Raw genomic sequence first — 15,475 nt, forward strand, 5'->3', positions numbered from 1 at the left:
CAATTAAGTTTTTCTTGAGGAACTTTCATCTTTTTTTTTTTTTTTTTTTTTTTTTTTTTTTTTGGTGAGTAGAATGATTCTGTTATCTCTTCTGGTTGTTGTTTGTGTGTATGAAGACTATTGATTTTCCCGTATTGTGGTTTTTACCATACTGGAGTCTTTCATTGTTTATATAGTTTTTCAGCTGATTCTCTTGAGTCCCTCAGCTAAACAATCATTTTATCTACACATACCTTCAGAACAATATTAAATTATGATGATGTTAACTTATATGGCCAGGTTAACTTATTTCTGTGCACATTTCCAAACAAATTCTCTCTGGCTAACTGTTTAATTGAAAAGCAATATAAGCTGTTAAATATGAACACAGGATAAAACATCCAAACCACAAAAACAAGACCAAGCCACCAACCAACATAAACTGTTCTCATTTGCAACTGCTTGTGGATCAAACTTCTCTCAATTTTAGTGAAAACAGCAAAACGAAATTTTTGGATCCTGAGTGATTTGTATCACTGTCACGAATAACTTCCAATTTCAAATTTTTTGTGTTCCTTAAAGCTCATTGTGTCATTTATTAATCTTATAATAAAAACATGTAACAAAATTGAACCGATAAATTACTCTAATGAAATATTGCTTTTATGATCTGTTTATGTTGTGGAGCCGCTTGAGATTTCCTTTGAAAATCAAGTTTACTTGACAAGGTAAATGGAAAATGCCGAAATTATTCCTCTTGCTTCTCATTTTACCGGTATGGAAGTTAGTCATTGTAGACCCAGTGTCAGTAGGTCAGTGACCCTACAGTCCTTGTCTTTTGTGCTGGAAATTTCTGCAGAGAGGGAACCCTAAGACGCCCAGGAGTGATATTCTTAACATCCTAATTGTTTGCTTACCTGCAATGTATGGATTGTTAAGATAAAGCAGGGTGGGAACCCAACCTACCCAGGCATATCTTTCATCTGAATATGAAGGAAATGATTCATTGACGCTCAACCAGAAAGACCTTGCCTGGAAAACACAGCTCAGTATTGTGTAATCAAGCATTGAAAACAAAGTGTCTGAGAAAAATAATTTAGAAATCAATTCCCATCACTTTCCCTTATTCGTTTAACCTTTTGTTTGTGTTCAGTGGTAACCGCCAACGTGTTTTGCTTTCAGTGTTAAGTTGATTCGCACCAACTTATGAAGTGGGAAGGCGGGTGCCATCACTTTCATTTTACAAGTGAGGAAAGGAAGGCTCACATTGGCCCAGGGTTGCCCAGGCAGAAAGTGGCAGAGCCAGGAATTACGAAATCTAGGTCTGCCTCGGAAGTGGGAGGGCATGGATTATATAACTGTATCTTCTAGAAATTCAGTCTTCTGCTCTGTGGGATGAGCATAATAGTCATTTTTCAGTGTAGTTATAAAAGTGAAATGAGATACTGTTAAGTAAAACACCTAAGTCAGAATTTAACATGTGCCTGACTTTGATACATACTTACTTCACCTACTTTTTAGCTCTTTACTCTCAGTGCCACGTTTATAGTTCTATAGCTATGGCCTTAATCAGTATATTAAAATTTCCACTGCTAGAATTCCCTGGTGACCTAGGTTAGGGACCCAGTGTTGTCACTGCTGTGGCTCAGGCTTGATCCCTGGCCCGGAACTTCTGTGTCCTGTGGGCGCGGCCAAAAAAGTTTTTTTTTCCACTGCCTAATTCCTATGTACGATATTGGTAAATTAGGGTATTACTATATTAAATCGCAATATAATATTTTCCTAGGCCTAACTTATAGCAAGTTTCAGTGTTTTAGTTACTAACCTCTTCCCCCATGTTTGGCAAAGGACCAAGAGTATTTGAGGGGATTAAGATGAACCTCCAATTCCATTAAACAGAGTTAGAGTGAAGTTAAAATACAGTTACAAGGTGACATATCTGAAGGGGCAATAAGTAGTGGGTGTAAGCAAAATCATAAAAATCCATTTATCTGCCAACACATTTTATGTAAGAGATTACACTACTGGTCAGGAATTTCCTGCTGTATGTCATTTTTTTTTTCTCTCTATGGAAATTTTCAATAGCTCGTAATGGGCTGTTGTGCTTCCTCTTCAGGCTTGGCTGTTATCAGTTCCATTCAGATATTCCTTCCTATTCAGTTTGGAGTGTTTTGTGACACTTATGAATGAGTGCATCTATTTTTTAACGATTAGAATGTTGATTTATATCACAGGAGACTCATCATTTCTGCTCCCCACCCCCCCGCCCCACAGACCTGTTGTAAGAATTTACTCTTCAAGCATACGCTCATTCTTTGAACCTCCAGGAAAAGGATGCCACAAAATCAAAAGCCATATGTGAATTTTATAAGAAATGATTTCCTCCTAAAATAATAGGCAAAGGTAACACAACAATTTCTAGGTAAGTGAAGAAACATATTTGAGTGTTTCTAGTGACGCAGGTAATGCCGAATGAAAGGGAGAGCACGGTGGAAAGAGTATTTGATGTGAAGCAGAAAACTAAAGTTTTTGTCCACGCTCTGCTACTGACAGCGTTAGCATGCTCAAGACTCTTCAGGCTGCCAAACCTCATTTCTTTAGTTGCAGAAATGGGTGTTGTATAATTGCTCTTAATCCCTGTCTTATATTATTAGGACAAATGTAACTCCTCAGAAAATCTTAGTTTACAGCTGTGATGTAAGACTTTACTCAGGCATCCTTGTTTTATTGTGGTTGGATATGCAAATTAAATCTTTAGCTACTTCAGTGTTTGTACAAGTAATTGGCAAACAGAAAGTAATATAAAAGAAATCAGTAGATTTTATGTTCTCTAACTTTCAATGGAGAACCATGGTTTTATGTTTTATTAAAAAAATAGATTCAACAGTAGCTGACTCAGGGAGTTAGGTTCCTAAACAGTCTGCCAGCAAAGAGAAAAAAATTAATATTTTCTCAAAATGACTTGCATCAGTTGCATACAACTATTGTCAATTGTATCATATCAGATATTTGGATCATATCAGATAATTTGATACCTAAATTCATTTCTGGTATATTATACAGTCCTAAATATTTAAAAAAATTTGTGACTTTTCTTCTTGACTAAAAATATGGAATTAATTTCCAGAAATCCAATTGTGGATAAATACAGGGACTGTATTGGAAAACTTCATTTTGCCAACAGATAAAAGGGGAAAATAGACTAGAGATATTCATCTTTGGAAAAGTGATGGCAAATTTTTTTAGTATCTGCAAGTGATATGATTGTCTATTTGGTAAAACTAGAAAATCAATTGCAATACACTATATCTAGTCATTTGTGATGGAAAAAGATGGAGGATAATGTGAGAAAAATATGTGTGTGTGTGTGTGTGTGTGTGAGAGAGAGAGAGAGAGAGAGAGATTGGGTCACTTTGCTATACAGTAAAAAATTGACAGAACACTGTAAACCAACTATAATGGGAAAAATAAAAGTCTTTAAAAAAAGAAATGATGAGAGAATTTAGTAAGAAGATATGTTAAAAGAAGTACCCCAAACTCAATAGCTCTCTTTTATACCAAATATTGCTAGTTAAAAAATATAAGGGAAAAAAGAATTCCATTCTTATTAGAACATGACATCCATGAGGGCAGAGAACAATTTTTTGTTCACTGCTGCATTCCCAGCTCCTAGAACAGTGTCTGGCACATGATTGACAACAAGAAGCATTTATTGAATAAGTGAATGAATAACAAAACATCACAACATGATTGGGAACAATCTTCATATGAAATTCATAGGGCCTTTACAAAGAAAATCATTTTGCTACACTGAGGGAATAAAAGAAGGCTTGAAAAAATAGGGAAATAACTGGATCTTCCTCGGAAGTAATCAAAGCTGTAAAGTTGTCAATTCTTCCTAAATTAACCTGTGTATTCAACATGGGCCCATTCAAAATCCCATGGATCTTCTTTTTGACTTGGTCAATTTAGCACTATATTTCATGACAAAAGATTGTGTAAAAAGAGCCAATGAATTCTCGAAAAAAAAAATTGGGGTGGGGAGTGGTTGTATGTAGGATGTTTTTCTCTACTGGTTTGTCATTCATTCAATAAATATTTTTGGGAATCTGTTCTGTGTTTGGCAGTGTTCCAGGCACCGGGGATACAAAAGTGAGTCAAAGAAATGAAAATCCCTGTTTTCATGGACTATCATCTCATGAAACTTAGTCTAGATATGCAGACAGTACGCAAATGAATAAGTAAAATATGTCGATTAACAGATGGTAACATGTGATAAGGAGAAGAATAAAGCAAAGCAGAGACTATATGGAGGTGGTTGCGGGCAGGGGTTGGGGTAGAGGGAAGCCAGCATTGTAAATAGGGTGCTTGAGGAAGATCTCACAGAAAAGGCTGTATTTGAGTAAAGACCTGCAGAAGGTGAGTCATGAGGTTATCTGGGATATTAAAAGCCACAGTAATTAAAACAGTGTGGTCTTAGCTCCAAAGAACCACAGAAAAAAAAAAAAGGAACAAAATCTTGAGTCCAGGAATTGGCCCAAATATCACTGAAGACAGCATGTGAGCAAGTGGCCAGAAAGATCAACCGTCTATAAGAGGTGCTGGAACAACTTGCTAGCCATGCGGAAAAAAAAAAAAAAAAAAAAAAAAGTTGTGATCCTACCTTATATAGACAAAAATTACACATGGATAAAAGACTTTGATGTTGATAAACATACATTAAATGGCTAGATGAATATTTAAGTAAATATTTTTATACTCTTTGACTAGAGAAAGCCTGTTCAAACACAATCACTAAGCCAGCAAACAAAATAGAAGGTCTATGGAGTTGACCATATAAAACTTCAATGTTTTGAAGACAAAACAGGACAAAAAAATCAAAATCCTCACCCACAAAAGTTAAATTTTTTTAAAAAAACAACACACATCACACATTCTGTTTTTTCACTCTTCCTGAAATTAGTATATACATTTAATGTTATAGTGTTTCTTTCCCCTTGCTTTTTAAGAGCCGTTAAATTGATAGTACATAGTCTAGTAAACGGCCAAATAGAAAGCAGAAATAATATATGAAGAATTTTAGAGAGCAGACATATTTTGTGCATACTCTAACAGCAAAAGTAAAAAGAATATGATGAGCACAATTCACGAAAAGGTAGAAATAGCCAACAAAAGTGAAAGGGTGTTTAACCTCTTGAGTGATCAAAGAAAGTTAAGCTGAAACACACTTAGATGCAATTTATTACCTGGTAAAGTTGAGAAGGATTCATTATGAGAGACAAAGGGTAAACAGCATTCTCATTTACTTCTAATGGGAGAGTAAATTTGGATAGCCTTTAGCCAGAAGTAAATATTTTTATGCCTTATAAATTTTCTCAAAATTTCCCCCAGATACAGTTGAACAAGTGATCAAAGATGTAGGTATGGAAGTATTTATCTCAGCATCATTTGCAGTAGTAAAAAATTGGAAATGACCTTGATGCCTATTAATAGGCAAGTAGTTAAATAAGCTACAGTATATACAGAGTATGGAATACTATGCAGTTATTATTTATTTATATGGAAATATGATACATTTTTAATTAAAAAGCAGACTACAGCAGTCATTTTGGAAGACAGTTTGGTAGTTTCTTGTGAAGCCAAACATGATCTTTTTTTTTTCTTTTTTTTCTTTCCTTCTTTTTTTTTTCTTTTTCTTTTTTTTCCCACTGTACCAAACACGATCTTATCATATGACCTGGTAATCACATTTCTAGGTATCTGTCCAAAGGAGTTGAAAACTTAACGTCTGCACGCAAACCTACAGGTGCCCATTTATAGCAGCTTTATTCACAGTTGCCAAAAAATGGAAGCAGCCAATATGTCTTTCAGTAGATGAGTAGATACAGCAACTGTGGTACATCCAGATAATGGAATATTATTTATTTTCTTAGACAAAGAATATAAAAACAACTGTAAAGTATTTAGATAGTACAGAAAGACATCAATTAAAAAGTGAAAATCAGAGTTCCCTTGTGATGCAGTGGGTTAAGGAGCTGGTGTTGTCACTGCTGTGGCTCACGCCACTACTGCAGCGTGGGTTCATTCTCTGGCCCAGGAATTTCCACATGCTGCTAGTGCAGCCAAAAAAAAAAAGCAATAATCATTCAAAAACTGGCCAATATCACTGTTAACATTTGATGTCATCCTTCTGGGTATTTCTGCACATGTGCCACACGCACACACATGCACACACACTGCAAAAAGAGAATCAAGCATATGTATTCTTCATAGTCCATTTTCTTTTGAATAGACTTTACTTCTTAGAGCAGTTTTAGGTTTATAGAAACAATGAACAGAAAGTACTTCATATACACTCATTCCTCCCCCCATGCACACCCATTCTCCCTGTAATTAGCATCTTGCATTGGTGTGGCATATTTGTTACAACTGATGAAACAATATTGATATATTATTATTAACTAAAGGTTACATTAGGTTTCACTCTTCTATTTTTTTTTTTTTTTTTTTACCAAATTCAGAGTGCCATGTATCCACCATTGAGTATCATGCAGAATAGTTTCAGTCCTAAAGGTCCGTGTGCTCCACCTCTTCATCCCTCCCTCACTTCCCCCACTGATACCACTGATCTTTTTACCGCCTCCATGGTTTGCTTTTTCAGAATGTCATATGTTTGGAATCATACAACAAACTAAAAAATAAAAAACCAACAACCAAAAGAAAAGAAAATTAAACAAAAGTAACGTTAAAAACTAATCCAGGAGTTCCTGTCGTGGTACAGTGGGAACAAATCCGACTAGGAACCAAAGGTTGTGGGTTCCATCCCTGGTCTTGCTCAGTGGGTTAAGGATCTGGCATTGCCATGAGCTGCAGTGTAGATTGTAGATGCGGCTCAGGTCTGGCATTGCTGCAGCTGTGGTGTAGGCTGGCAGCTACAGTTCTGATTAGACCCCTAGCCTGGGAACCTCCATATGCTGTGGGTGCAGCCTTAAAAAAAAAAAAAAAGACAAAAGACAAAAAGAAAAACTAATCCATAATCCCACCATCTAAAGATAACCACTATTGACATTTTGGTATACATCCTTTCAGGCTAGCTATAATAAAATATATAACGTCACACACACACACACACACACACACACACACACACATATATCCCCCTAAATACATATATTACATGTAATTTTACAACATAATTATACTTTATGTATAATTTTTTTCCTTTTGTTCCTGTTTAATTAAGCTTACTTTATTAATGTTAACATTTACCATGTTAAAACTTCTTTGAAAATATCACTTTAAAATATGTTGCGTAGTATTCCATACTAGGATACACTATCCCTTGCTGAATATTTAGGTTTTTTCCCCAAATATTTTGATGTTATGAATAACATTCTGATTAAACATCATTATATAAGGAGTTTGTATTATATCCTTATTATTTCAGAACCAAGGTTATTTTTAAGGTGATTTATAGGGATCAGTTCAAATAAATGGCAAGCTAGGTAACTAAGTCTTTAAGATAGGAAGAAATATTAAGAAACTCCAGTTTGGAGGAGGGAATGAAGGGAATGGAATATAATATGAATGGGTTAGAAGTAGGGGGAGGGATGTTTTGCTTTTTGGGAATTAGGGCATGAGAAGGGCTAGAAGAGTGTTGAACGCTGTTCCTGAGATTTCCTATGCTTTTCCTGCTCTGTGCTAAGTGCTCTACCTATATCTTCTCAGTATTCCCCTTAACAAGATTGCAAGGGAGCTGATATTCTCTATATTTAAAAATGAGGAAACTGGAGTTCCCTGGTGGCTCAGTGGGTTAAGGATCTGGCATTGTCACTGCTGTGGCTCTGGTTACAGCTGTGGTGTGGGTTTGATCCCTGGCCCTGGAATTTCCGTAGGTTGTAGGCACAGCCAAAAAAAAAAAAATGAGGAAACTGGCTCAGAGAGATTTAAGTAAATAACCCAAGTGTCACAGCAAATAAACAACAGAGTGGGGATTCCAACTCAGGAGCGTTTGGACTCCGAGCCTGTGTGCCTACCATGACGCATATGCCCATCAAGCAACGCTGACATTACAGTAATTTCTCCCAGTTTGGCTTTGGTGAACTGCCCAGAATTTTTTTTTTTTTTTAACACAAGTGGCACATGTTCCAGTTTATTTTTATTCAAAGATAAGAGTCTGCAGAGAGATGTAGGTTCTTTTGCAGCTTGTTGAAGTTTCTGTATTTAGTTCTGGTTGTCCATAAGAAGGACCTTATTAGTTGAAAATAGACTCTAATTCCTGTGCAGAATTGGGAAAATGTACTCTGTAAATTTTTAATTTCTCTTTTTTCCTGGAGTATGGTAATTTGCATTTGTCTCTGTTCCTGTGCTTTTGGCAGTAGCCAGAGACTTCAAGTATTAGACATCAGTGAAGACTGCATATGATTTTCTGAACTGGGTATGAGAAAAAAAAAAAGAGGTCTAGGGGACAGGTTTGAGGGGTGTGAGAATCTAGCTGGTGTCTCAGGTCCCTGTGGGGGGCCTTGCAGCTGTCTGAAGGTGTGTAAGATCGGGACCCTGCTGCTATCAGCTCACTTGGCAAAATCTGGCGAAGAGCATAGGAAGAATACTCTACCAAGACTGAGTGATGGCTTTCTGCAGGAGAGAAAAATTTCACAAAATTGGAAGCTTTATGAAAATAATCCCATGTCTGATAATCATTTATTCATCAAATAGTCGTTGGGTAGCAGATGCCAGAAGTACCATGATGAATTAGTCATTGTTCCTGCTTTCAAGGAACCCACAGGCCAGAAGGGAAGACGATATATTATTAAGTTCCAGGATAAAGTAGCATGGGCTGTGATCATAGGGCCTTATGAGAGCCCCTAGGAGAAGCGCTGGCCTTACGGAAGGGGTCAGAAAAATTGTTCCAGGGGAGGGAACCTCCATCTGAGTAGGCTGGCTACATACTGTGGGGAATCCGGTGCAAAAATGAAGATGTGGATGACTTGTTTAAAAAAGAATTTCAACAAGGCGAAAACAGAGCAGTAAATCAGGCACAGGCTACTTAATCAAATTCCCTTCCACTTCGACTGTAACACCAAGGGGAAAATTCACAGCCATTGTTTAACAAAATTAACCCAGTCTGGGCACTTAGGCCACTTGTTTCTTTTGAAGTAGTGTTATTGTACAACTAACATCTGTGGAGCGAAGAGAATAGTTTAGAATTCATTTGGTGTGGCCATAACAATTTGTGGAAGAACCATAGGATATCAGAATGGGTGTCTTATTCTATTCAATAAATAAGTGAAGGTTTCTTATTTATTGTAGTCCCACCTTTCCAACAGGACAGAGAACTATCTGGGAATTTCAGGGAATATTTATTTATTTGTTTATTTATTTATTATTTTAAGTTTTATTGAAGTGTAGTTGATGAGATTGTGGTAATTTCTGCTGTACAACAAAATGACCCAGTCATACGTATACACATGTCCATTCTCTCTCAGATTCTTTCCTACACAGATTATCACAGGACACTGGGAAGAGTTCTCTGTGCTGTACAGCAGGTCCCCATTGGCCAGTCATTCCATATACCTCAGTGTGCATATGCCAGTCCCAAACCCTTAGTCCATCTCAGGGAATTTTTAAATACATTCACCAGCAGCCTAAACTTCTGAAAGAAATAATCTGGGTAATGATAAAAAGCCAGGGTTGTTATGTTTTTGGAAACTAAAACAGAAACCTTACCTCTTGATTACCAAAAAAAAAGCAGAAAACATGGTATCTGTGAAATACTGTGTTATTGGTCTCAATCCTTTTCTGTACCTTTTCATAGTTTGATACATGCCTGCCAGAAACCCTATGATTTATAGTGCCTCACTGTGGGGGCAGTCGCCCTCCTGGTCCCCTGGAGAGAAGCCTTTGCTTTGGCCAACCCAGCGGGAGGAAGCAATGTGCGCCTGTGTGAGTGAAGTTCCAGGCAAACACTAAGGAGCCTTGCAGTTTGCCACTTAGCCGGGTCACAGTCCGCAGAGCCACAGCAACATAGGAAACGGGACTGCGAAGCAAATCTTTGTTGTGGAAAAAGCGCTGAGTTTTGGGGGCTGTTAATGACCATACTAGAGTGAAAGCTGACTAATGCAGTATATTATTTATAATAGGGTAAATACGGTATTTCACAAATACGGTCTTTGCCTAAAGGCTGTTCAGTAATACCACTCCTCTGGGGAGTGACGTTGCTCTAATAATGATGAGCATATATGTTCCTCCAGGGTCAGTACACTGGGAATTCTGCTGATGGTGAATCCTATCTTCTGGGAAACCACACCAGGTCCTAGTGGCGGGAGGAGCAGTGTCTGATGTTTGACAAATCCTGCCCTCACTTCCTTACCTGGCCTAGCTCCCTGCTCCCTGCTTGTCTTTGAACAAATTGATGAGACTTGGCTTTCCCACCTGTAAACTTGGAATAGGACTATTTACTTCATAAGGTTGGCAGAGTCGGTTTCTACCTGTTTCTTTCGTATCAACACCTTTTCCCATGCAGTTTTATTTCCTCTGATATAATGAGTTTTTGGTCTCTTTTACCTTGTCTATCATTTAAATTTTTAAATTTTAAAAATTTTTGTTTTTTTTCCTGGTGTACAGCAGGACACCATATATATTTATTCTTTTTCATATTTTTTCCATTATGGTTTATTACAAGATATTGAATACAGTTCCCTGTGCTATAGAGTAGGACCTTGTTGTTTATCTATTTCATATATAGTAGCATGTATCTGTTAACCCCAAAATCCTAATTTGTACCTCCCTCCCCTCTTGTGCTTTGGTAACCATAAATTTGTTTTCTATGTCTGTGAGTCTATTTCTGTTTTATAAATAACTTCATTTGTATCATTTTTTAAAGATTCTACATGTAAGTGATATCATGTTTTTGTATTCTCTGTCAGACTTACTTCACTTAAGATGATAATCTCTAGGACCGCATATATATTGTGATAAATGACATTATTTCATTCTTTTTTATGGCTGAGTAGTATTCCATCGTATATATGCACCACATCTTCTTTGTCCATTCATCTGTTGATGGAGTTTAAGTTGCTTCCTTGTCTTGGCTACTGTAAATAGTGCTGCAGTGAACACTGGGGTGCATGTATGTCTATCACTTTTAAATATAAAAGAAATAGGACACTTGCAGAATAATGTTGAACTTCTCTTTGCTTCTATCCAAGTGCCTTTTCCTTTACCTTGCTCTTCAAAGGCAACCACTTCTCATATTTGGTGTATCCTTTATTTTGATATCTAAATATAGTTTATACACATGTAACCTGTCAATACTAATATTATATTATTATAACATAGAACTTAGTATACTACATTACAACTATTTTAGTATACACTGTGCTGGATATATGTGTGTGTGTGTGTATATATATATATAATCATATTCTTTACATAAGACAGATTTAGGATAAAACAATTAATAAAAACATCATCTTTTCTTTAAAAAAATGGTGAGGAAAAGCAGTTTCACTTCTCCCTATGACGTTTTTAATTCTTTCTTGTTATTTGCCATTTTTTTCTAATGGTTACTGGGGTCAGACCCTGTATTAGGAATTAAGGACATATTGGGAAACAGGACAGAAATGGACTTGTCCTCTTTAAGCTTACCTCTTAGTGGGAGTAGGCAGAAAATAAATAGGTAAGCAAATAACCAACACAATAACAGGCCCAAAAATCTGTTATGTCCTTGGGAAGACTCTTTAATGAATGGATAAGAATGATGGTTAACTTACATCTGTTTCAAGGAAGAGCAGTAACATTTATTGCCCACCTAAGTTTCAGCTAGTTTATCTATATTATTTGTAATATAGATAAATATTAAATCTTATAATAACCCTATGAATAGGTCCATTTTATAGATAAGAACAGTTATAGTTTACAATATTTTATAGTTGATGGCAGTCAACTAACTTTCCCAAGATTATCCAACTAGTAAATTGAAGAGTGGACTTTTCATTCTAACCTCCTATTTCCTTCTCACTCCTAATGATCATTTTTTTTTTTTAGTAGAAAAACTTTGTACCTTTCTACCTTCATCTCTACACATCTTCTGTTATTTTTTAGTTTATAAAATATTTTATCTTAGAATGAAGTTACATCTCAGCTTTCTGGAGAACTACCTTCAAACCATTTGGGCTACTTGATAGCTATGTGATTTCTGGCAAGTCACTTGACCTCTCTGAAGCTTCTGTTGCCTCATCTGTAAATGGAAAGGGTACCAACTTTCAGGTTTTACAATATCAAATTTGGAATGAATGGGGTCTGGCTTAGTGAATTTCACTATACTGTGCACACTGATGCTGCACGCTGATATGGATTTTCTTCCTGGTGGTGAGCACAAGGGCTTGTATAAATTGGGTCACGTCCCCGGGGTAGTGGCTTGGAGCTCTTGAAGAACTGAAGATCTGAATTCCTAAGTATGTGGCAAGATCTCCCTTTTCTCTGATTCTCACCCTGTGTTTTTTTCAATCTGGGGAAAAGTTTGCCTGTGGTTCACTCTGCCCTTGTGGTGGAGAGGGCTCAGAGCGCCTTCCACCTCAGTGAAGGTGGAAGCATCAGGAATGATCATTTTCTTTTGCCTCAGCTGCTTGACTAAGTTTGGCTGTAACAGAGGACAGTTCAGGAGGGCAACTACTTTGGAAGAAGCCTGGAAAGTGGTTCGATTTCAAGTCACAAGATCAATTATGCAAGGTTCTAGGACAACTGATCCTGAGGATTACAGCAGATCCATGGCACAGGTTCAGAAGGTGATTCAGGATGTCTCTTTCCTTGGACATTAAAGCTCATTACCTGAACATTACTCAGCCTTGGCCCTTAGGGAAATCTTAAGTACCCAGCCCATATGGCATAATCTTATTTGAAATACCAAGATCTCATGATAATGAACAAGCTAGAAAGAGAGAGGGCCCTTGTCTGGGTTAGAGCTCATCAATTTTATGATTTCCAACTGAGAACACACATCTCTAGACAACTATATGTCTGTCATATAAGGGATCTCTGAACCATCAGTTGTGTGCTTAGAGGACATTATCTTGTGAAAATTAGGTAGCAGGTAGAAAAAGGGGAATACATTTTCACTTCTTAGTGTTCTTGCCTAAAAATAGTCTGATAGAATGGACTCCATTTGATGATCATTTCTATTCTTGCCTGCAAATTGGGAATATTAAATCCTACATCCTAGGGCTGTGATGCAGGTAGCATGAGGTTATGTAAAGACCTTACATGCTTAGCACAGAGTGGGTGTGGAGTGGATGTCTCACCTCCCTCACACCCTGCTCAGCACGCATTTATCTGATGTCTGTTAGGTGCCAGGCTCTGTGCCTTTTAAACCATCCAGGAGATGTGTCAGCTTGCCCTCAACAAGCATGTGGTCTAGGAAGGAAGGTGGGTGCATAAATAGACAACTATTTGTGGAGTTTCCTGGCCAAGTTGGGAACTCAGAGTTTGAGAAAGTGGTGCGGGTGGGTCTGGAGAACGTGACATAGATCTGTTAGCCCATGCTCTGGCTGGATGTCCACAGGCACAGGCCCCTGGCAGCCTAAGAACCACAGCCTCCTGTGGTAGAACAGGATGTGCAGAAAGCTGGTCCACAGAGGTTGGGCAGGGTGGGGAGGTGCTGCGTGATGCGGGCTTGGGGTGGTGTGCTATATTCCTGCCACATGGAACCATGAGACAGGGGAAAAGTACAAGAAAAAAAACCCCAAGAAAGTCTGCTCTCAAATTAAGTAAAAGGCCTAAGCATAACTGATGTTAATACTGCTGCCTCATTGCTGGGTGATTTATTTGTTTCTCAAATCCTGGGTCTGTGTCAGAATCACCTATAGAGATTTAAAAAGTTATAAATACCCACCTTGGCTCTACCCGTGGGTATTCTAAATGGGAGGATTGGGGATGGGGCCTAGACGTCTTTATGAAAAAAATGACCTGACCTTCCGCAGGTCGTTCTGACAGGCATCCAGTGTTTTGAGCCACAGTGTTGCACAGTGGTGGGCTTGATTAATCTTTGAAGAAAAAACAGAAGTTCCTGTTGTGGCTCAGTGGTAGCGAGCCTGACTAGTATCCATGAGGTTGCAGGTCTGGTCCTTGGCCTCGCTCAGTGGGTTAAGGATCCTGTGTTGCCATGAGCCCTGGTGTAGGTCACAGACACGGCTTGGATCTTGCGTTGCTGTGGCTGTGGCTGTGGTGTAGGCTGGCAGCTGTAGCTCTGATTCGACCACTAGCCTGAGAAATTCCATATGCCGTGGGTGTGGCCCTAAAAAGAAATAAAAATAAAAAAAACCCAACTCTTAGAGAATGATCAACAATAATTGTCTTATGCTTCTGTGAGAATAATTCCTTCAGATTTATTTGATTGTTTGCCAAAACAAATAAGAGAAGCTCAAGAGAGTTGGCAGATAAAAAAGAAAGTCCTCCTTCTTCTGTACAGTTTTGCGCAGACGTGACCCCACAGATTTATTGTTGCTTATCTTGGTTCTGTACTTCATGTGATCAAAGCCCACATTTCCAAAGATGGTTGTCCCTAGAAACAGAGAGAGGAACATAAGAGAGTCTATTGCAGATGGACCTAACTTTTAGTGCCTATTATGTGCCAGATCCTGGGCTAGGTCATCTTGTGTGTGTTCCTCAGGTGAGAGCGTCAGGATGTAAATGTGTAGGATTAATGAAGAGATTGTGGACTGGTGAGAACGTTCGGGCACCATGACTTCATAACAGTTTATATGTACACTCAGCATCACATGGCAGTGCTGTGGCCTGTGCCCATCACTGAAGATGCTGAAAATAGACTCAACGTTTTGAACATACATCTGGTTCTGTATCTTAAGAACTAGATCTATGTAAATGTTCTTACTGTTTCACTCATGAAACCAACTTCTGGGAATTATCTTGAAGAAAAATACTTTTTTAAAGAACTCACCTGCTATAGGTAAGCAGAGAGTAATTACTGTATTTTTAAATTACAGCACTAGCTGGAAATTGGAGAAATATTAATCACTAAGGACATGCTAAGTAAATTACTGCATCATGACTAATGATTTAATTAAATATTTATAGACCCTTAAAAGTGATCGTTATAAAGTCTGTGTAGTGACCGGTAAAATGCTTCTGACAGAATGTCAAATGGAAAAGATGTGCCAGCAAATGAACCTGTCTACAAAACAGAAACAGACTTATAGGCAAAGAGAGCAGACTTGTGTTTGCCAAGGGGGTGGGGGGAGGGTGGGGGATGGATGGGGAGTTTGGGGGTGGTAGATGCAAACTATTACATTTAGAGTGGATATGCAATGAGGTCCTACTGTCAGCACAGGGAGATTGGATATAGGGATTGGAACTATATCCAATCTCTTGGGCTATACCGTAAAGAAAGATACTATAATAAAAGGAATGTATATATATATATATATGTGTGTGTGTTTGTGTGTGACTGGGACACTTTGCTGTACAGCAACATTTTAAATCA

General features: G+C 37.8%; 2 long non-coding RNA genes across 5 annotated transcripts in view; one reads left to right on the forward strand and one right to left on the reverse strand.

Annotated features, from left to right (window-relative positions):
- Positions 1–15,475, forward strand: part of LOC106510390 — a 262,228-nt gene that overhangs the window by 4,982 nt on the left and 241,771 nt on the right. The window lies entirely within an intron of this gene.
- The window catches only part of LOC102160630, a 55,228-nt gene continuing 54,079 nt past the window's right edge, over positions 14,327–15,475 (reverse strand). Inside the window, exon 3 of the long non-coding RNA XR_303569.3 lies at positions 14,327–14,536. This is a non-coding gene — a long non-coding RNA (uncharacterized LOC102160630). The remainder of the gene's footprint in view (positions 14,537–15,475) is intronic.

Source organism: Sus scrofa, chromosome 5 (assembly GCF_000003025.6).
Source record: "Sus scrofa isolate TJ Tabasco breed Duroc chromosome 5, Sscrofa11.1, whole genome shotgun sequence".
NCBI classification, from domain to species: domain Eukaryota; kingdom Metazoa; phylum Chordata; class Mammalia; order Artiodactyla; family Suidae; genus Sus; species Sus scrofa.